The 21,787-nt window shown below is 38.6% G+C and overlaps 1 long non-coding RNA gene across 1 annotated transcript; it reads left to right on the plus strand.

Annotated features, from left to right (window-relative positions):
* The first annotated feature begins 1,505 nt into the window (after window positions 1–1,505).
* On the plus strand, window positions 1,506–20,470 carry C1H3orf85. Its single transcript, XR_006550563.2, has 3 exons — window positions 1,506–2,229; window positions 17,693–17,826; window positions 19,341–20,470. It is a non-coding gene; the product is annotated as a chromosome 1 C3orf85 homolog (long non-coding RNA).
* Window positions 20,471–21,787: the final 1,317 nt, after the last annotated feature.

A 21,787-nucleotide genomic window follows, 5' to 3' on the forward strand; every position in this document is an offset into this window, starting at 1 on the left:
TTATAGGGAACACTGTTTAAGTGTAACATAAAAACAAAACTGCTATATTTTAGTTGAGTTTTTTTGTTTGTTTTTGTTTTGTTTTGCTGCCGGTAGGATAAGTCTGTATATTGATAGACTAGTGCAGGAAAATGCTGACTTAGTTTAATGCAGTTAAGTTTAATTTGAATTGGTTGATTCAATTAAGTTCAATAATGTTTATTGGGGGCTATTATATGAGGCTGTTGTATGAAAGGTCCTGTGCCTGGTGGATGCCGAAGACATACAAATAGGAGCAAGATGCAGTACTGGCCCCTTCGGGCAGCATGTAATGTACTCGGGAACACTGAAATGTACACACAGAACATAATACAGGGAAGCATGACCTAGGTACTGCTCCCACCCTCCTCATTTTAGGTCCCAGAAGTTGAGTGATGAAAGGAAGAGGAGAAGAGAGGAAGATGAATTTCTCCTTTGGTTCTGTAAACTTTAAATAAACAAGAAAGTACATAGTTTGCTGTTAAGAATAAATTGCATAATAATGAATTTATTCATTTAACTGTTAATCATACCACTGAAGAAGGGAATTGTTTAAAAAATAAAAATGAAAAAAGTGTTTGGATTTTATCATTGTATTAAATGATATATAGTTTGTTTGCTTTGTTGGAAACAAACAAATTTACCATGCAGTTAAACACTCCTTTTTCTTTACTTAAAATTTTTACTTTTAGATCTGTAGAATTATTTGCACTTGTAAGAGTGCAATACAGAGAGATCCTGGGTACTCTTCACTGATCTTCCCCCAAAGGTAATATTTTGCAAAACTACAATGCAGTGCAATATCACAACCAGGATACTGACACTGATACATCTACTAATGCTACTCAGATTTCTCCAGTCTCGTATGTACTCATTTGTGTGTATATGCACGTGCGTGTGTGTGTGTGTGTGTGTGTGTGTGTACGAGAGAGAGAGAGAGAGAGAGAGATTTAGTTCTATGGTATTTTATCACGTTTATGTTCATATATCCACCACCACAGCCAAGACACAGAATAGTTCTATCACCACAGGTGTCTCTTGAATTGCCCTTTTATAACCACACACACCTACCCTATTCTATCCCTAAGCCCTGCTGCTGCTGCTGCTAAGTCGCTTCAGTCGTGTTCGACTCTGCAACCCCATAGACAGCAGCCCACCAGGCTCCCCCGTCCCTGGGATTCTCCAGGCAAGAATACTGGAGTGGGTTGCCATTTCCTTCTCCAATGCATGGAAGTGAAAAGCCAAAGTGAAGTCGCTCAGTCGTGTCCGACTCTTAGCGACCTCATGGACTGCAGCCCACCAGGCTCCTCTGTCCATGGGATTTTCCAGGCAAGAGTACTGGAGTAGGGTGCCATTGCCTTCTCCTCCCTAAGCCCTAGCAACTAATAAAATGTTCTTAATCTATAATCTTGTCATCTCAAGAAGCTTATATAAATGGAATCATACAGGTAAGTAACCAGTTGAGATTGGCTATTTTTACTCATCATAACTCCTCTGAGATTCATCCAAGTTGCTGTGTCTATCAATAATTTTTATTAAATTATTATTGAGTAGAAATGCATAGTGTAGATGTACCTCAATGTATTTAACTTTGAGCTGTTGAAGACATCTGTGTTGTTTCCACTTGTTTTCCAGTTTTTGCCTATTATTAATAAAGCTGCTAGGAACGTCCTTATACAGGTTTTTGTATGAACATAAGTTTTCATTTCCCTGAGATGAATGTCCAGTAGTGCAATTGCTGGGTTGTATGGGAATTAATTGTATACTCAGATTTATAAGAAACTGCCAAACTGTTTTCCAACATGACTGTACCATTTTATATCCCCCAGCAAAGTTTGGGTGATCCAGTTTTTCCACCTTCTTTGTTTTGGTATGGTTTTTTAGATTACATTAGGCTGTGTGGATGGTAAAATTAGTAGATAAATACATGGCCCATATAAGAATAGCCTGTAAAAAGTCAGTCCAAAGAGTCCAAAGGGTAAAAAGGCAGGAGTTGTATAAAAAAAGTCATCTCAAATCAAGCAACAGGCTCTCTGACTGAGGTCATAGGGCTTCTAGGTATGCAGGAAATGCTTCATATTCTTGGAAAGTAACCAGTATGCCCTAAAGCTCTGTTCAGTCTAAATTAAAATAAATAAATCTTTTGTTTCCAAAACAGGATCATGGCCTGTAAAATGCTTCAAGCTGCCCTGTGTTCAACATTGCTTATAGGTAAGAACCTATTTCTTTTTTTTCTTTATCACATCTTTTACAACTGTTAGATTGATAGATAACCTCTTTTGACTTTTTAAAGAAATGGACAAGCATGTTTTATTCATAGGCCAACTTAAAGCATTAGGGAAGAACCTGTGTTATGCTGTGGTTTTGAACATGTCAGTGTTAATTGTATGTGTGATCATTTTATTCCTAATTATATATTAACATGTTACTATTGCCAAACAGTCTATTTAACTGCTGCCTCTAAAGAAGTGCTCTGGTGTCCTTGAACAGAGAAAAATTTTAAATGTCTTTAGAAAATGTAATATGTACATGATACTGTTATGTGGAAACCTCAAGGTACTTTGAGAGTGTGAATTCATTAACCTTTTAGGCAAACTGTAGCTCAGAGAGGTGCTGAAGGCACCAAAGGCCAGATGATTTGCTTCCAGATTGATCCAGTAACTCAGTGGCTTATATCTGAATTGAACTGAGAGGTCTTTTCGTATACAAAACTGCAAATACTTAGAAAGGTGTAAATTATTTTCATGTTTAAATCTTTATAATTTATAAACACTTCTGATGAAGATGTTTAAATCAGAATTTCTATGTTTATAAGCTTGAGACCCAACCAAAAGAAGTGTGTATTTCCCTTGAGATACACAGAGATGAATAGTTATAGATACATATCTATATCTAGAGTATGAATCTAGATATGTGTGTTTACATATATATGTGTGCATAATTAGCCCTTTATTCCTAAGTATATAAATAATTTTGACAAAGAGTTTTAATAATCTATATTGAACTTTGCATTTAGGACATGTTTAAACAAATGATTAAGCAAATTTTAGTGAAGTTCTTATTAAACCATTGTCCGCAAGACATATACAGCCATACCCAGTTACAGCCCCCACCTCCAGATGAAGAAAGTGAGGTTGGTTCCGTTTAAGAGGTTGATTATAATCCAGTGGTACAGTGCTTTGCCTGGACTGCTCATCCACACAGTTGATTTCAGAGTGGGTGATAGTGGGTGACTGCAAGGCTGAAAGAACTACTGTTGGTCCACATTCCATCTGTGAACACAGCAGAGTCAAAAATACCAGTCAAGAAGGGAAATGGTCTGTAAATGGACTTTTATAGACTTTCTTTAAAAACAAGTTGGAATTAACTTTAAGTCCAGCTGAAAAGAAAGTATGTTTACCTATAAAGACAACTGGTTTGACTAACTGTACTTGATAGATAAATAAATAAGTAAAATTAAGTAGTCAAAGTTCATGAAAGAACAAATTGAGGATCAGAATCCAAGGATGAAGGGATGCTGACACTGCTGGATTAACCTTCAGATCTTAGGAAAGAAGCCTTTACTGCTTGCAAGTGGAGGAGACTGCAGTCATTAGAACCAGATTCATTTGTTCCAGTAAAAACTAATTCAACTGACGTTTTCTAAATCATATAGCTCTAAAGTAGGAAATAATAGCTTGAATCAACTTTCTTTGTTTTTTCCCATGTTTTTTCCCACCCACCCATGCCCCCTTTTTCATTTAAGAATATAGCCTATTCATCTGCACTTCCCTGGAGCCCTTTTTCTTGCCATAAGAAAACAATGATTTTTTAAAGTTTGTTTTTATTATTTAAAAAAGTTTTCTCTGTTACAGATTAGTTGTCTAATAAATTACTTTTGTCTAGAACTTAATTTGAAGTATGTAGGGAAGAGATCTCATTATCTTTTTCCCTAGTGGGAATGCTAAAGAGCCTACTAAGTAATTAAATTTATTAGCAGAGTCCCCAAATTGTTTTACTGATTTTCTCAAAATAGTAACTTATACACATTGGGGCTGATTCCCTGATAAGAGAATTAGAAGTCCAAGTGTCACAATTTCATTAAAAAACAAAACAAAATCATCTGTTTAGCATTTAGGTCAAGAATTGCTTTCTTCTATAATAAGACAGCAAGTATTAATACTACTATTTAAAATATTTATTGTGTGTCAGGGGCTTTCCATATGTTACCTTAGTTCAACTCTCATTATCACTCTGAAAATAGGTATTATGAGTCTTGTACAAAGAGGAAACTGAGGCTTAGAGAAGTTAAATGACCAAGATACACAGTCAGTCAATGGTCAATGCCAGATTCACAGGGGCATCGGATAGGCAGCGCAGCACAACAACTCCTCCCCCAAAAGTGATAGAGCCAAAATCATAGCCACTGGTTCCACAAGAAACGGTCAGAAGTTAGGGAGCTGGGGAATTTTATCTGAGAAAATAGAGCCAAACAGGGACACAATTAAGAACTGTTCCTAGTTGTACCGATTTAAAGAAAAATCCCAAACTCAACATGTTCCTCCTCAACAGGGCATACTACAATGTGAATCAGCCATAAGTATACATATATTCCCTCCCTCTTAAGATTCCACAAAGAAAGTGATATCATATGATATTTATCTTTCTCTGTCTTATTTGCTTAGTGTGATTATCTCTAGGTCCAACCATGTTGTTCCAAATATCATTATTTCACTCTTTTTTATGGCTGAATAATACTCCATTGTATACGTGTATATGTATGTATCACCTCTTTGTTCATTTGTTTATCGATGGAAACAGGCTGCTTCCATGTCTTAGCTATTGTAAATAATGCTGCTATGAACACTGAGGTGCATGTATCTTTTTGAATTAGACTTTTCTCTGGAAATCCAGGAGTGGGATTGCTGAATCATATGGTAATTCTATTGTTTTTTAAGAGACTGTTCTCCATAGTGGCTACACCAAGTTACACTTCTCCACACCTTCTCTAGTGTTGGTTATTTGTAAACTTCCTGATCTCGGCTCTTCTAACTGGTGTGAGGTGATTTGGATTTGCATTTCTCTAATAATTAGCAATGCTGAGCACCTTTCCATGTGCCTGTTGGCCATCTGTATGTCTTCTTCAGAGAAATGTCTACGAAGGTCTTCTGCCCATTTTTTGACTGTGTTGTTAGGGTTTTATTTATTTATTTTTTTTAATTGAGTTGTATGAGTTGTTTGTATAATTGGGAAATTAAGCCCTTGTTAGTGACACTGTTTGCAAATGTTTTTCTCCCAATCCATAGCTTGACTTTTCTTCTGGTTTATGGTTTCCTTTGCTGTGCAAAAGATTTTAAGTTTCATTAGGTCTCCTTTGTTTGTTTCTGCTTTTGTTTCCTTTGCCTTGGGAGACTGACCAAGAAATTGTTGCTACAATTTATGTCAGAATGTTTTGCCTAGGTTCCCTTCTAGGAGTTTTATGGTGTCATGTCTTATATTTAAATCTGTAAAACATTTTGGGTTTTATTTTTGTATATGGTGTGAGGGAGTGTTCTCACTTCACCGATTTACATGTGGCAGTCCAGCTCTCCCAACACCACTTGCTAAAGAGACTGTACTGTTTTCCCACTGTATGCACTTACCTCTTTTGTCAAAGATTAATTGACTGTAAGTGGGTGGGTTTATTTCTGGGTTCTCTATTCTGTTCCATTGATCCATATGTCTGTTTTTGTGCTAATAATATGCTGTTTTGATTATTATAGCTTTGCAGTATTGTAACAGGGCACTTTAAAAACTGAAACAGCCCCACTTCACATTAAAAGGAAATATGGAAAGAGCACATATTTGGAAAGTGCTTCACTAAGTAAAGCAATCCCTGGGGCTGACCCATCCATTAAAGAATTTGGGGGTTCGTGCCCATATTGTTGGCTATGGTCATATCTATCCATAAAATGCAAGCATGCCTTCTGGTTTTAGACAGGGTAAAAAATAAATGGCCTGTGGTCTGTTTCTCTAGCATAGTTCCAGCTCTTGTTTTTCAATCCAGAGTTAGTAACCAAGGGCAATTTGTCTTGAAAGGTTTTTTTGTTTGCTTTTGTTTTGACAAGAGCCTTTAAGCTCACAGTTCTTCCCCCTAACCCTGTCAGTACCTCCAATCCTCGCCTTTGCCTTCTTCTCTGCATAGAAGGAATGGACCTTCTCCATCACCACTGCAAGTGCTCCACTTCCTCGGAAAGCCTATATTCCCTGATATAGTTTTAGTTTATTATATAAGATTTTGTTCCTAATTTTACCTACTCACTTTGGCTTAAGATTGACTGGTGCTCTCAAGAAAGTGAGCAGTGAGAATAAACTCACCGCCTATGACTAGATTCATTGAGCACTCTGTGTGTTGTAGAAATTTGTTAACCTACCCACACGCCAACATCAGTTATGGCTCTAGAATTGGGAATTCCATCCAGGTATGTAGGCAGTGACCGTGGAGTCATTACTGATTGAATCACATAAAAAGGTGCCTTTTGTGAGTCACAGATGTCTCTGTCCACAAGATTAAAAACTAATAAAAGACCTGCCAGCTTCAAAAATACTCCCCAGGAAATTACATAGTCATGCGTGGGAACACGTATGTGGGTGTATGTTACTGTGTTGTGAGTGGGTTAAAACAGATTGAAGTTAAACTCAAGTAATACCAGTTTCTGTTTGCTTTTCAAACTACTCGATACATCAGCAACGGTAATGTCAATAAAGCCAAAGTTCCCAAGTTAAAAGGTCAGTTTCGAAAGCGTTTTATTAACAGACAGGTTAATCATGAGGATCTGTAAGCTGGTCCTAGAGTTTAGCACCGCTTTCTTTTCTCCAGTTCACTCCCATCGACCCTCTTTGTTTTCCTGCCTTTACTTTGCCTATTTACCTTGCCCCTTTCCCCATGACTTTTCACCTTTTGTAACCTTTGTAACTCCCCTTCTTCTGTCTCTCCTTCCTTTGATTTCCTTTCTTGATTTCTCCCTTCTTCTTCTTCCTTCTTTTCTCTTCTTCACCATTTTCCCCTCACAATCCAAATTTCTCATCTCTTTCTCTCTTCCCCTTCCCTTCTCTTTCTCAATTTTATGTGAACTGCAGCAAAGTGAGAGAATACATTATACTAAAATACAACCCTTCAATCTTCTACCATGAAGTTTTGGGTTAGTGACCAAAGTTTAGAGTGGGAAGGAAAAAATAACAATTTCACTATTTGTAAAGAAAATTCTCTACTTACAGAATTTTCAAATCCAAAAATATGAATGTAAACATGGGTATTTTAATCTCTCACAAAATTATAAAGTTTGTCCTACAGTTAGAGAGATCTTTGAAAATTTTATCATATTGCCAAGACATCTGTGTATTCTTTTCTCCTCATCTTCTTTTGTACTTAATTCTTAATGATCATTTATACTTTATTTTAGTACTTAATTTACAAGTGCACATAATGGCCTGGGCACCTATTTCATCTTTTTTTTCTTGAAGACATAAACATTTTAAGGACAAGAGCTGAGACTCAGTCTAAGAAAATAGTAAATAATAAATATTCTTAATACTGGAGTCAGTTGCCATTCCCTTTTCCAGAGAATCTTTGCAACCCAGGGATCAAACCTAGGTCTCCAACACTGCAGGCAGATTCTTTACCATCTAAGCCACCAGCTGCTAAGTCACTTCAGTCTTGTCCAACTCTGTGCGACCCCACAGACGGCAGCCCACCAGGCTCCCCCATCCCCGGGATTCTCCAGGTAAGGACATTGGAGTGGGTTGTCATTTCCTTCTCCAATGCATTAAAGTAAAAAGTGAAAATGAAGTCACTCAGTCATGTCCGACCCTCAGCGACCCCATGGACTGCAGCCTACTAGGCTCCTCCAACCATGGGATTTTCCAGGCAAGAGTACTGGAGTGGGGTGCCAAGCCACCAGGGAAACCCTTAATTGCTTATACTGAGTTCTAAGTGCTCTACTTCCAGAATCCCATTCCTAAGTATTTTTGAGCTTGTGGCAGGACTGTAGTGCTTATCTCCATGTTCAGCATGAACATCAGTATCCCCTACACTTGAGAGAAATAGCTCACTGAGGGCCTATCCTTTCTGTCCCCACTGAATCCCTTCACGTTTACTTAATAGACAGTGAATCAGGAATGACAAGCTACCACTGGTTGGAGTGCCCTTGTCTGTGCTCCTTTTTTTGTTTCCTGTTTCTTAGTGAGGCTCTGAGACAACTCACCTGTTGGGTTCTCTGACACCTTCTAACACATAGCACTCCATTTCTTGGTCCTGGTTTTGATCAAGTTGAGAAATAAATCAGAGTTAATTATGGAAGGCAGCCCATTTATTACTGAGAAAGGCTAATGAGGCAAACGGAACATAGTTGGATCCCAGAGTTTGGCAAATTTCATATACAGTTTCAGCTTGTAGAACCAGAACAAAAAGTGTGCCCTCTGAGGGCAGCTCACTCTCAAGAGGAAAAAGGATGGATGAGCTGGACATGCCAAGTTATGCCTCTTGGATCTACCAAGAGGGAGCTCTCAGTGAGCCCCCTCTGCACAAAAAGAAAGGGAGTCTGCCATCAGACTCTGCCCTTACATTCTGCATCTTACATTTCACATCAGGTTTTCTGATCTTTTTAGTGTATGTGCTGTGCTTAGTTGTTCAGTCATGTCCAACTCTTTGTGACCCCATGAACTGTAGCCTGCCAGCCTTCTCTGTCGGTGGGGATTCTCCAGGCAAGAATACTGGAGTGGGTTGCCATGCCCTCCTTCAGGGGATCTTCCCAACCCAGAGATTGAACCCAGGTCTCCCGCATTGCAGGCAGATTCTTTACCATCTGAGCCACCAAGGAAACCCTTCTTATTACAAGTACCATTTTTATAATCATGAGCATATTATATAGACTATTTAGTCATTTCCCCATTATCAAATTTAAAGACTCTTTTTCAACCTCTCCTGGGTAATGGCAATATGGGGAGTCTTTCCACTTCTGACTATACAGCTTCCCTTTTTAATATTTATTTTATTTATTATTTATTTATTTGGATGCACCACATCTTAGTTGCAGCTCATGGGATCTTTAGTTGAGACATGCGAACTGTTGGCTGCAGTACATGGAATCTATTTCCCTGATCAGGGATGGAACCTGGGCCCCATGCATTGGGAGCAGGGAATCTTAGTCACTGGATCACCAGGGAGGTACTATATCAGTTCATTTCAGTTCAGTTCAGTTCAGGTCAGTTGCTCAGTTGTGTCCGACTCTTTGCGACCCCATGAATTGCAGCATGCCAGGCCTCCCTGTCCATCACCAACTCCTGGAGTTCACTCAAACTCATGTCCATCGAGTTGGTGATGCCATCCAGCTATCTCATCCTCTGTCATCCCCTTATCCTCCTGCCCTCAATCCCTCCCAGCATCAGAGTCTTTTCCAGTGAGTCAACTCTTCACATGAGGTGGCCAAAGTACTGGAGTTTCAGCTTCAGCATCATTCCTTCCAAAGAACACCCAGGACTGATCTGCTTTCAAATGGACTGGTTGGATCTCCTTGCAGTCCAAAGGACTCTCAAAAGTCTTCTCCAACATCACAGTTCAAAAGCATCAATTCTTCGGCACTCAGCTTTCTTCACAGTCCAACTCTCACATCCATACATGACTACTGAAAAACCATAGCCTTGACTAGACGGACCTTTGTTGGCAAAGTAATGTCCCTGCTTTTGAATATGCCGTCTAAGTTGGTCATAACTTTCCTTCCAAGGAGTCAGCGTCTTTCAATTTCATAGCTGCAATCTGCAGTGATTTTGGAACCCAAAAAAATAAAGTCTGACCCTGTTTCCACTGTTTCCCCATCTATTTCCCATGAAGTGATGTGACCAGATGCCATGATCTTTGTTTTCTGAATGTTGAGCTTTAAGCCAACTTTTTCACTCTCCTCTCTCACTTTCATCAAGAAGCTTTTTAGTTCTTCTTCACTTTATGCCATAAGGGTGGTGTCATCTGCATATCTGAGGTTATTGATATTTCTCCCAGCAATCTTGATTCCAGCTTGTGCTTCTTCCAGCCCAGCGTTTCTCATGATGTACTCTGCATACAAGTTAAATAAGCAGGGTGACAATATACAGCCTTGATGTACTCCTTTTCCTATTTGGAACCAGTCTGTTGTTCCATGTCCAGTTCTAACTGTTGCTTCCTGACCTACATATAGGTTTCTCAAGAGGTAGGTCAGGTGGTCTGGTATTCCCATCTCTTTCAGAATTTCCAACAGTTTATTGTGATCCACACAGTCAAAGGCTTTGGGATAGTCAATAAAGCAGAAATAGATGTTTTTCTGGAACTCTCTTGCTTTTTCAATGATACAGCGGATGTTAACAATTTTCCCTTACTTCCACACTGCCTATCAAGCCATGATGGGCACTCATCTGTTTGTGCATAATGTGAATACATTTTTATTTGTATTGCTTTAATTGGCCAGGTCTATTTTGATTTCCCTTTCACTTATTTCCATCTGTCTCAGTTTGAACAGAACTAAGTCTCAGTAAATTCCTTGACAATAGTAGGGGCTGTGCCCACTTAGCATATTCTATACACTTTCAATATAATACCATAGAGAGGAAGTAATTTTCAGTTAATGACCTATTTGTTATGAACATATTCCAGTTCAAAATGTTAGAACTGAAAAAGACCTTAGAGACCATATGATCCAGGCTTGTTTTGCAGAGCAGAAAATGGAGACACAGGAAAAAGAAGTGGCTTAGCGATCTAAGTTATTGCAGGGCCAGAGTAAGATTCCAGGTCTCTGACCATTCTTGGCCTGCATGGTGAAAGCTGTGATCTCAAATATCCCCATATTCTGTAGTGTCTGCCTTATTTCTGCCATACAGGCTTTTCTGCAGAAGATATTCCACAAATGTTTAGATGATAGGTTGAGCTTGACAGGTCCTATTAAAACTGACTATAATACAGGATGAAAGCAAGGAGGGTATGTAGGGAGCTGGAAAGAAAGAGAGGAAGATTTTTTTTCATAGCTTATGATTATAAAGTTTAAAACCAACCTGGTTGATACTGCCTACATTAAAACACACACACACACATATTTGAAAACCAAAAGAGTAATAGAACTCAGGGTTCAGTTTTCAATCCCCAGCAGTATTCTATGGGTTTGCAAACACAAAAGTCTGATCTTGTTCTCACTAACTTTCAAGGTTGATCAGACAGAATGAAAAAGGGAGGGGAAACTTCTCAAGCAGAGAGGATAATAGCATGCCCTTCTATATTACTTGCATTTTATTTCCAGCCCTGCCACTGACTTACTATGTGACCTTGAGTGAGTCGTTTCATCTCCAGATGTCAATTTTCTCATTTGTAAAGTAGGATAATAAATACTGCTTTCTGTCTTGCTCAAGGGTGATGTTATTATCACCACCAATTAATATTTATTCGGTGCCTGTTGGGTGCATACTACTGAGGCAGAAGTTTTGTTCTGGAAGGTGGGAAGAAGAGGAGATGAAACATTTTCCATAAGCATAGAGATTTACAAAAGACAGAATTATTAGAGCTTAAAATAGTTATGGCTTATATTTTAAAGCATGCCTCTCTGCCAAGGTTTATGTAACAGCATTTTTTCTTATTGTACAATACACCAGGATAATTATGATACAGAATATTGGTTTTACTTTTGGATGTTATGTTCCATATAACATTATTTTAAGCAATTACTATACTTTCTTATGTAGCTATAATTTATATTCTAAACCTAATTTATTTCAAAATATTTATTAGATATGGATGTCATTAGATCTATTTGCCTAGCCACTACCTCTGTTTCTTTTTTTTTTTTTAAGAAAAAAATCTACATTAAACATGTAACACTATAATTAACACCTTTTCAAAGAGAATGAAGAGAAATCTGAAAAGTAACTTGTTAACACATCCCAGCTAAAACCAAAGTTTTAATGCTGGTTCATCCACAGAAATCATTCCAAATGAATGAGTCTCCTGTTCTCTACAAATCAATCCTGTCTTCTCATTCCTGCTGTCATTTACCTGATTCAAGTCCTACTAATCTCTCATCTGGACTATTTGATGAGCCACCTACTTTGTGCCTCTCACTCTCCTTTCTTCCTTTTACCACCTGTTCTCCACACCCCCGACAAAGGAATTTTCCAAGGTTCATCTGTGAGTAGATAACCAAAATGTTGGCATATACATACACAATATTATTCAGCCTTAAAAAGGAATGAAATGCTGATATATGCTACAACACAGATAAACCCTGAACACTAAGTGAAGTCCGTCAGATACAAAAGGACAAATGCTGCATGGCTCCTCTTAAGGTACCCGGAGTAAGCAAATTCATAAAAACAGAAAGTAAATGGTGGTTACCAGGGGTTGGGGGAGAGGGTAATGGGAGTTATTGCTTAAAGAGTGAAGAGTGTCTATTGGGAATGATGAAAAAGTCTGGAGATGGTGTGGTTGCATGACATTGCAAATATATTTGATGCCACTGAATCATACAATAAAAGATGATTCAAATGATATCACAATAAAAAGATTTCAAAAGTACATCTAGTCTTATCATTTTCCCTGTTCAGAAAAGATAATTATTTACAGAATAAAGTCCAAATTCCTTGGTATGATGGTAGGATCTTTCTGAATGTAGCTCCAGCTTATCTTTCCAACATTAACTCTGACACATCTATACCACAAACAACCCTACCTTTCAATCACGTTGGCAAAGTGAGGGTCACTGAGTCACATAACATCAAGCAGAGCAGTTCCCTGTGCCTTACTCTGCTCCTCTGCTCCTCAGCTCTCCAAGTTTCTTCAGCCTGGAATGTGTGTTCTTTGCTTCCCCTCCCTTCCTCCTAACTGTGGAAACCTCATCCTTTGAAGCTTAACTCAGAACCAACTTCTCTGTGAGACCTTCCTTCCAGTATCAGAATTAATCACTCCCCCTTCAGATAATCTAGTCAAAATATGCTGCTGCTGCTGCTGCTAAGTCGCTTCAGTCGTGTCTGACTCTGTGTGACCCCAGAGACAGCAGCCACCAGGCTCCCCCATCCCTGGGATTCTCCAGGCAAGAACACTGGAGTGGGTTGCCATTTCCTTCTCCAATGCATGAAAGGGAAAAGTGAAGTCGCTCAGTTGTGTCCGACTCCTAGCGACCCCATGGACTGCAGCCTACCAGGCTCCTCCGTCCATGGGATTTTCCAGGCAAGAGTACTGGAGTGGGGTGCCATCGCCTTCTCCAGTCAAAATATATCTTCTTATAATTATTTTTCAATTCTGAATATAATATGTGTTTCCTAGTGGCAAGAGTTATTTACTGATTATCTTCCATGCAGTAATGATTATAAGAGTAGGAATTAGGGTGAGGCAAGTAGAGGTCTTATGGCACAAAATTTGTATAACCCTAAGAGAGAATTCCTTCTTTTTTTGTACTTTTTAAATTGAGGTATAGTGCATTTACAATGCTGTGTTAGTTTCAAATGGGGCTTCCCTGGTGGCTTAGATGATAAAGAATCTGCCTGCAATATGGGAGACCCGGGTCCAATCCCTGGGTCTGGAAGATCCCCTGGAGAAGAGAATGGCAACCCACTTCAGTATTCTTGCCTGGAGAATTCCATGGACAGAGGAGCCTGGTGGGTTCCCATCCATGGGGTTGCAACTTATCAAATAACAAGAATGAATTCTTTACTTTTTTGAATATTTTAAATTGAGATATAGTTCATTTACAAGGTTGTGTTAGTTTCAAGCATACAACAAAGTGATTCATTTACACATATATATCGGAGAAGGCAATGACACCCCACTCCAGTACACTTGCCTGGAAAATCCCATGGGCAGAGGAGCCTGGTAGGCTGCAGTCCATGGGGTCGCTAAGAGTCGGACAAGACTCAGCGACTTCACTTTTACTTTACACTTTACTCATGCATTGGAGAAGGAAATGGCAACCCACTTCCAGTGTTCTTGCCTGGAGAATCCCAGGGACGGGGGAGCCTGGTGGGCTGCCGTCTGTGTGGTCGCACAGAGTCGGACAAGACTGAGGCGACTTAGCAGCAGCAGCATACATACATATGTATATATATACACATTTTTTCAGATTCTTTCCCATTATATGTTTTTATAAAATACTGAATATAGTTCCCTGGGCTATGCAGTCAGTCCTTGTTTTATCTCTCTGCCCCTCACTCTCGCACTATCCTCTTTGGTAATGGTAAGTTTGTTTTCTATGTCAGTTAATTCCTTCTTATGTTTTATGCCCTACTGACTTCACTTGCCTCATCTAATCTCAACTCTGGTACTTAGCAGTTTATATTGATAATAGTTAGTGCTTATCATGCATTGTTTTAGTTATCTACTACAGCATAACTAATTTCCCCAAACTTTAGCAGCTTAAAACATTAAATACTTATTATTTCATGATTTCTAAGTGTCATCAATTTGGGAGTGTCTTGGGTTCTGACTGAGGATCTCTCGTGAGGTTGCAGTAAAGATACTAATAGGATCTGTGGTCCTCTTAAGGTTTGACTGGAGCAAGGGCATCAGGTTCACAGGTGGTTCACTTACATGACTGCTGGTGGAACACTTCAGTTCCTTGATGTGCTGGCCTCTCCTTTAGGGCTGCTTGAGTGTCCTTCCAACATGGCAGGTGACTGGCCTTAGTGTAAGCCATGCAAGAGCAGGGCACAGCAGGACCTGTAATGTCTTTTATGTCATAGCCACAGGAATCACACACTGTCATTGCCTCAGGAGTCTGTGGTTACACAGGTCAGCCCTACTAAGAGAAAGAGGGGACCACATGAATACTAGCAGGCAGGGATCTTTGGGGATCATCTTAGAGGATGGCTTTCACAGGCATGTTACTTTGATTGTACTGATTAGATTACCTAGCAGCAGGTTAGTAACTATTATCTTCTGAAGTCAACATTTGCTTTTTACTTTGAAATCATTGAATAAATAAAACTGCTATTTTTTTTATAAATGGAGAATATGTCTGGGTCATTTTTCAATCCTCTGTTAGTAGTACTGTGTTTTGCACCCAGAGGCGTCTTGACTGATGTATAATATCCAGAGAGGCTGTTGTTTTCTTTTTTTTAAAACTATTATATTGAAGTATTGCTGACTAGCAATGTTGTGATAGTTTCAGGTGGACAGCAAATGGACTCAACCATATACATACATGTATCCATTCTCCCCTAAACATCCCTCCCATCCAGGCTGTACATAACATTAAGCAGAGTTCCCTGTGCTATACAGTAGGCCCTTGCTGGTTATCCATTTCAAATAAAGCAGTGTGTGCATGTTGATCCCAAACTCGCTAACTATACCATCCTCCCACTCTTCCCCACTGGTAACCATAGTTTGTTCTCTAAGTCTCTGAGTCTTTTTGTTTTGTAAATAAGTTCATTTGTATCATTTCTTTTTAGTTTCCTCACATAAGGGATATCATATAATGCTTAAGGGATGTTATATGATACTTAAGGGATATCATATGATACTTCTCTTTCTTTTTGACTTACTTCACTCCCTATGACAATCTCTAGTTCCACCCATGTTGCTGCACATGGCATTCTTTCACTCTTTGTAATGACTGAGTAGTATTCTATTGTGTATATGTACCACATCCTCCTTATCCATTCAATAGACTATCATTTTCAATACCTATTTGGAACTAGAGCTTACTAGATTGACAAACTAAACTAGAAATAATAGAGCTGATAACTAGAATCCTGCTTAGAACTCAAGGCCAATCTTGGGAAAGCATGAGATCATAAGGAATGTGTAAGTAATGGTTATTTCCTTTTTTTCCATAAACATAAAATATTTTTATAATCTGACCCCAAGCAACCCTCCCTCTTAGTAATAATATAGTGCAATGGCTCTGAAGGGAGAATTCTATCTCCCTCTCCCACTAGCTCTGTGGCCTTAGACCTATTATTTAACTTTTTTTGTGCTTTAGTTCCCTTGTATACAAAATAAAGTGATTAACAGTACCATTTCTTAGGTTTGTTGTGAGTATTAAATAAGGGATTCCCTGATAGCTCAGTTGGTAAAGAACCTGCTAAGACCCCAGTTCAATTCCTGGGTCAGGAAGATCTGCTGGAGAAGGGAAAGGCTCCAGTAAATAAGGTAATTCAGGTATAATATTTAGCACAATGCTCAATAATTGTTAACTAAATTTATATAAAACTCTAATCCAGCCACCTCTAACCACTGTTTTCAGACATTGGTCTTGTAGATTTCCTAATGTCATACCTTTGTTCACATCACTTTTTAAGCTTCAAATTAAAAGACTTTCCCCTTCTTTCATTATGCTAGACATAATCTTTCCTTATGCTAGACATAATCTTCCCTTCATAGAATAGGTTAAGCAGTTTCCCTGACCATGAAAATATCTGCTTGTGCTCTGATACTCCAATCTTTCCTAAGCTACCTTGAAAGTAAGTGAAAGTAGTGAAAGTTTTAGTTGCTCAGTCGTGTCTGACTCTTTGCAACCCAATAGACCATAGCCTGTCAGTTTCCTCTGTTCATGGGATTCTCCAGGAAAGAATACTGGAGTGGGTTGCCAGGGGATCTTCCCAACCCAGGGGATCTTCCCAACCCAGGGATCAAACCTGGGTCTCCTGCATTACAGGCAGATTCTTTACCATCTGAGTCACCAGGGAAGCTCCCTTAGCACAGTCAAATTCTGTGTATCCTTATTTTGTTTTGTATCTTGGACCCTTTATCCCCTCTCCTATAGAAGGGAGGTTTCATATTTATAGATCACTATAACCCTAACCTATACAGATTATTGGACAATGAAGGCTTGTTAATGATGAAGATATAAAGTGTCTAATGTAACATTACTTACAGTTTGATTCATAATAAATGCTTCTTTATCACAAGCAATGAACAGATTTATATTGTTGCCATGAATAAGTCAGGAGTATGTTCTTCCTTTATAACATGATTGTGTTTTAGTCAAGAATGAAAGCATAATATAGACTGTTAAAATTTCAAGATCCTAAAGAAGTATGGGTTTTTTAAATTACTTTTTTCTTAATTCTAGAGTGAGAAGAAGATAGAAAATGCAAGCCTGCTTGCATTTAAAGAAGGCTCTCTTAATGTTAACAATGTTAACTACAGTTTCAGATTTGGGAGCAGTCTACTTCAAAATGAAAGATATGTTCTATTTTAACAGGCTGAGAAAGCAAAAATAAGATTGTAGACTTACAGGTTTGAACCAAGTGATTTACATCTGTTAATTTATCCAATCTTTATAGTAAGCCTGTTATTGTCTGTGTTATTATTGTTTTTATTATTGTTATATCTCCTTACAGACAGGAAAACTAGAGCTCAGAGAAACTAAGCAACTTGCCTAAAAAAGGGAGAGAGCTGAAATTTGAATTTAAGTCTGCAGTCTCCCATACAGGAACAGAAACTCTGAAACTCTTCTCCATCGACCACACAGCGTTGGCTGCATGCTGTGTGATACGCAGGTCACATAGGGTGACGACAGGACAAAGATGCCAAAGGACTGAGGAGCAGCCATTGGCCCCAGGGCATAGATTTTCCAGAGTTGCCTTCTTAGGTGCCCTTCCTCTCAAACACCATGGCTGCTTTAAGAGGACACAATTTCTTTAAGAGGAAACACTCAGATGTAAACTATTGCCTTAAAAGATGCTGTGCTGTTGGACTCAATTACAGGAGTACTGGGAGCACCATTTTTATTGGAGGACCCAGCAAACCAGTTCCTACGTCTCAAAAGACACATATATTTGCAGGATTACTGGAACCCAGATCACAGCCCGAATACATGGGGAAACACTCTGGTTGATCAGGTATTTGCATTACAAACAAAAGGCCTTTCACTATCTCCCTTTTTAATAAAAATGAAATTTTTATTTTATATTGGCATACAGTTGATTAACAATGTTGTGTTCGTTTCAGGTGTACAACAAAGTGATTCAGTTATACATATGCACAATCTCTATTTTTAAATAAGCATGGTAGCAACTGGCATTACACACCACCAGCCCAATTCCTATTTTTCTCTCTCTAGCTGTCCTGAACTATACCTGCTCTTTCCTCCCTATGAAGAGGCTTTCATCTAGTAAATCCACCTCCTCCTTCAAGACTAAGATCAATGTTCCCTTCTTTCTGAAGCCTTTTCTTTCTTTCCAGGAAGGCATCTGTCCTTCCTTCTTCTCTCATCTTTGCAAGCTGTTCACATGTGAATAGTTCTCAAATGTCACCCTGGAATTATTTGTTGCATGCACCTGATCTCCCTACCTAGACTAAAAATGTAAGGTGCTTGTCTTATCCATCAAGGTCATTATTCTCAAGTTTCAGTGAATTAATTATTATATGGTTGGGCAGATGGATGGAGGGATCATGGTCATATTTTAGTTCCCTCTTAGCAGTTGACTAGCTAGTTTTTCTCTGTGATAATTATCCAACCCTTTACTGTCATTCCTTCATTTGCTTGCTTTTTGTTCATTATCCTATTTATTTGTATTCTTATCCCAAGAGAAATTAAGAAATTTTCATTACCCAGTTTTATTTCATTCTTACTTTTTTTATGGAAGATGACATTGAAACTCCAGGCCAAATGAAATTGCTGGATTATTTGAGGATCTCAATTATTCATGACTTTCCACTATAATTTTGCAATTTAGGAAAAAAAAAGTACAATTAATTGATTAATTAATTCCTTCAATTATTTATTCTTTCTTTTCACTGTATCAGGCTCTGATTAGCACCAGTCATAAGGGTATATAAATAATTTATTTATATAACATAAAGTCAGAAAGAAATGAATGTCCTTGTTTTGCTGGGGCCTGGGTCTCATCCTTACTCTGCTTGGCTGGATTTTAACTGGTCAACTAGGATCAGCTTGTTTTTGCTTAGCATTTGTTGCTGAAAAACACCAGCTTGAATAATGCATTTCGTTTTATGCCTGTTTTTATCCAACAGGCATCATTTAGAGGTATTAAAACAAGACATTTGTTTATTTGGCAAATGAAATAATTACATAAGCTGGTAGACTGGGTCTTCTTTATGGAATATTGAAATTTTCAAGCACATTCTTGCCTATAATTGTAGACTATTGCTATAATGAACAGTTACCATAATGTAACAAGACTCTACTGCATTGGTTCACCCTATGGCCCCATATGTACTGCAAAATATTTGAGCATTTAAGTAAACAGATCACTGAAAGTGTGAAAACCAAACCTTACTCTTCCATAGTATTTCTCTCAATCTTTCAGGAATATCTGCATGATAATCAGAATAATTGATGAGATGTGTTCTAAATACTGAGAGATCATGACTTAAGTTTCTTTTGTTGCAGGCTCGTGAAACATGGACTGCTTTGAAAACGACAGCACAGTATTATCTGAATCTGAATACTTTCACCCTTGACATGTCTGCTGCCCAGTAAATGTACCTTGCTGGTTAAACCAGGATAACAAGAATAGTGGGACCCAAAAAGTGGCGATGTACCCCAACCACCAGCTTTGGGGACCTGAGGGCAAATCCACACTACTTACTATATTATTTATGTCTGCCTCATGGAGCTGTTGAAAGGAGTAAATATGGAAATCAACACTGATACCTCGAATTAGAAGTTCTCAATAAATGGTAGCTCTTAAAATGATAACTAAAATAAAGACTGTAGTAATAACATTTACCAAAAAGGAGCTTTTATGGGAACAGAAAATATAAAGCAAAACATAGTGTCATTAAAACTCTCTGTCCAGGGACTTCCTTGGTGGTCCAGTGGTTAAGAAACTGCCTTCCAATGCAGGGGATGAGAGGTCAGTCCCTGGTCGGAGAACTAATACCTCACGTGCTGCAGGGAAGTCTGGGCACCACAACTACAGAGCCTGAGTGCTATAGAGCCCAAGAGCTGCAACTGGAGAAAAGCCTGTGCAGCTTAATGAAAGATGCCACATTCCACAGTAAAGATCCTGCGTGCTGCAACTAAGTCCAGATGCAGCCACATTTTTAAAAAATAATTAAAATTTAAAAAAAAACTGTCCAAAAAGGAAACAAAACAAAACAAACCTCCTGTTGGTAACTCCTGCTTTCTACTGCCTTTTCTTTGAGTTACTTCACTTTGCATTCAAGGAAGGAAATGGAATCTCTCAAATGGAGCTGGTCCTCACCTCTTTTCTTCAATATTTGTCAGTTCCTGAACAACAACAAAGCCAATCTATTCCAAGACCATACTTTTGTTAAATCACAGCTGTACTGCTGTGGGCAATAGAGAACAAAATCTTAACTCATTTTGGGAAATAGATGATGACTAGGAGTCCAGTGGAACCCACAAATCTGTAAGCTTTCCTTGGAAATTTTGTAAAATTTGTGCAATTTTTGTATTCTGGTTTATAATGTACTTATGATTGTTTCAATATGAAACAACAGTTTTAAAGAAGTCTCACATCCATTATCAGTCACTCCCCATCCCCACCACACCCCAGCCCCTAATAACCACTAATAAATTTTCTGAAGCTATTTTTTTAAAAAAAAGGAAGAAATAATATTTTAAACTTACCAGTCATGTGCTTTTATTCATCTTTCCGATAAAGCTGAAAAATTGACTCTACATAAAAGTGGGCTACATTTATCCTATAGTTTTCCATATATCCACGGAATACTTCAATAGTCTAGTTTAAGAAGTACTGATAGATGATATAGCCAATCATCAAGACACTCCCCCAAATCACAGATAAGTGGATTTGCCTTCAAAAGTCCATTTCTCTGTACACCTGCATCAATTGTTCTCTGCAGGGATTTCTTTTGGTAAATAAAAGCATCCCCTGCAAGACCATAGTTGATCTAATGGTCTTAAAACAGTCTTGAACACTTTTTCAGCAGCAAAAATCAGATGCCAAGAGCTGCACTGTAAAGACGCTGCCCAGCACTTTATTCTCCAAAAGGGCACCGGCGGCTACTCAGTATTCCACATTTCTTATCCCATCCCTTACAGATATTTTCAGTGAGAAATTTGAAGCTAATGCATAATTTATTATGTTAACTGTTATCCTTTTCTAATACAGATAAACAGGTTTTTTAATCAAAGCACAACCAAATGAAAGAAAAGAAATCATTTGATTTTATACTAAGAAATAAATTTGACAACAATAACATACATTTTGATACCACAAAGTTCTACACTTTCATTGTTTAATAAAAAAAAGTAGGGAATGTCTATGTATTGCTCAGGGATCCTCAGAGTCAGAATCAATAGAATGTGTATATAAATAGAAAGAGATTAAGGAATCCACTCATGTTTACAAATGCTGCAGAGTCCAAAACTACAGGATAGGTTGGCAGACTGGGAACCAGAGAAGAATCAGTGTTACAATTCAAACCTAAAGAACACTGGGCTAGAAAACCAGGGAAGAGCTAATCTTGAAGTCCTAGTCCTAAGGCCATCTGCTGGCAGAATTCCCTCTTGCTCAGGAGAGGTCAGCCTGTTTTCAGGCCTTTAACTGACTGGATGAGTTACAGAGGGCAATCTGTTTTACTCAAAGTCCGTTAATTTAAGTTTTGCTGCTGCTGCTGTGAAGTCGCTTCAGTCGTGTCCAACTCTGTGCGTGGCAGCCCACCAGGCTCCGCCGTCCCTGGGATTCTCCAGGCAAGAACACTGGAGTGGGTTGCCATTTCCTTCTCCAATGCATGGAGGTGAAAAGTGAAAAGTGAAAGTGAAGTCGCCTAGTCATGTCCGACTCTTAGCGACCCCATGGACTGCAGCCCACCAGGCTCCTCTATCCATGGGATTTTCCAGGCAAG

Source organism: Bubalus bubalis, chromosome 1 (assembly GCF_019923935.1).
Source record: "Bubalus bubalis isolate 160015118507 breed Murrah chromosome 1, NDDB_SH_1, whole genome shotgun sequence".
Classification (NCBI taxonomy): domain Eukaryota; kingdom Metazoa; phylum Chordata; class Mammalia; order Artiodactyla; family Bovidae; genus Bubalus; species Bubalus bubalis.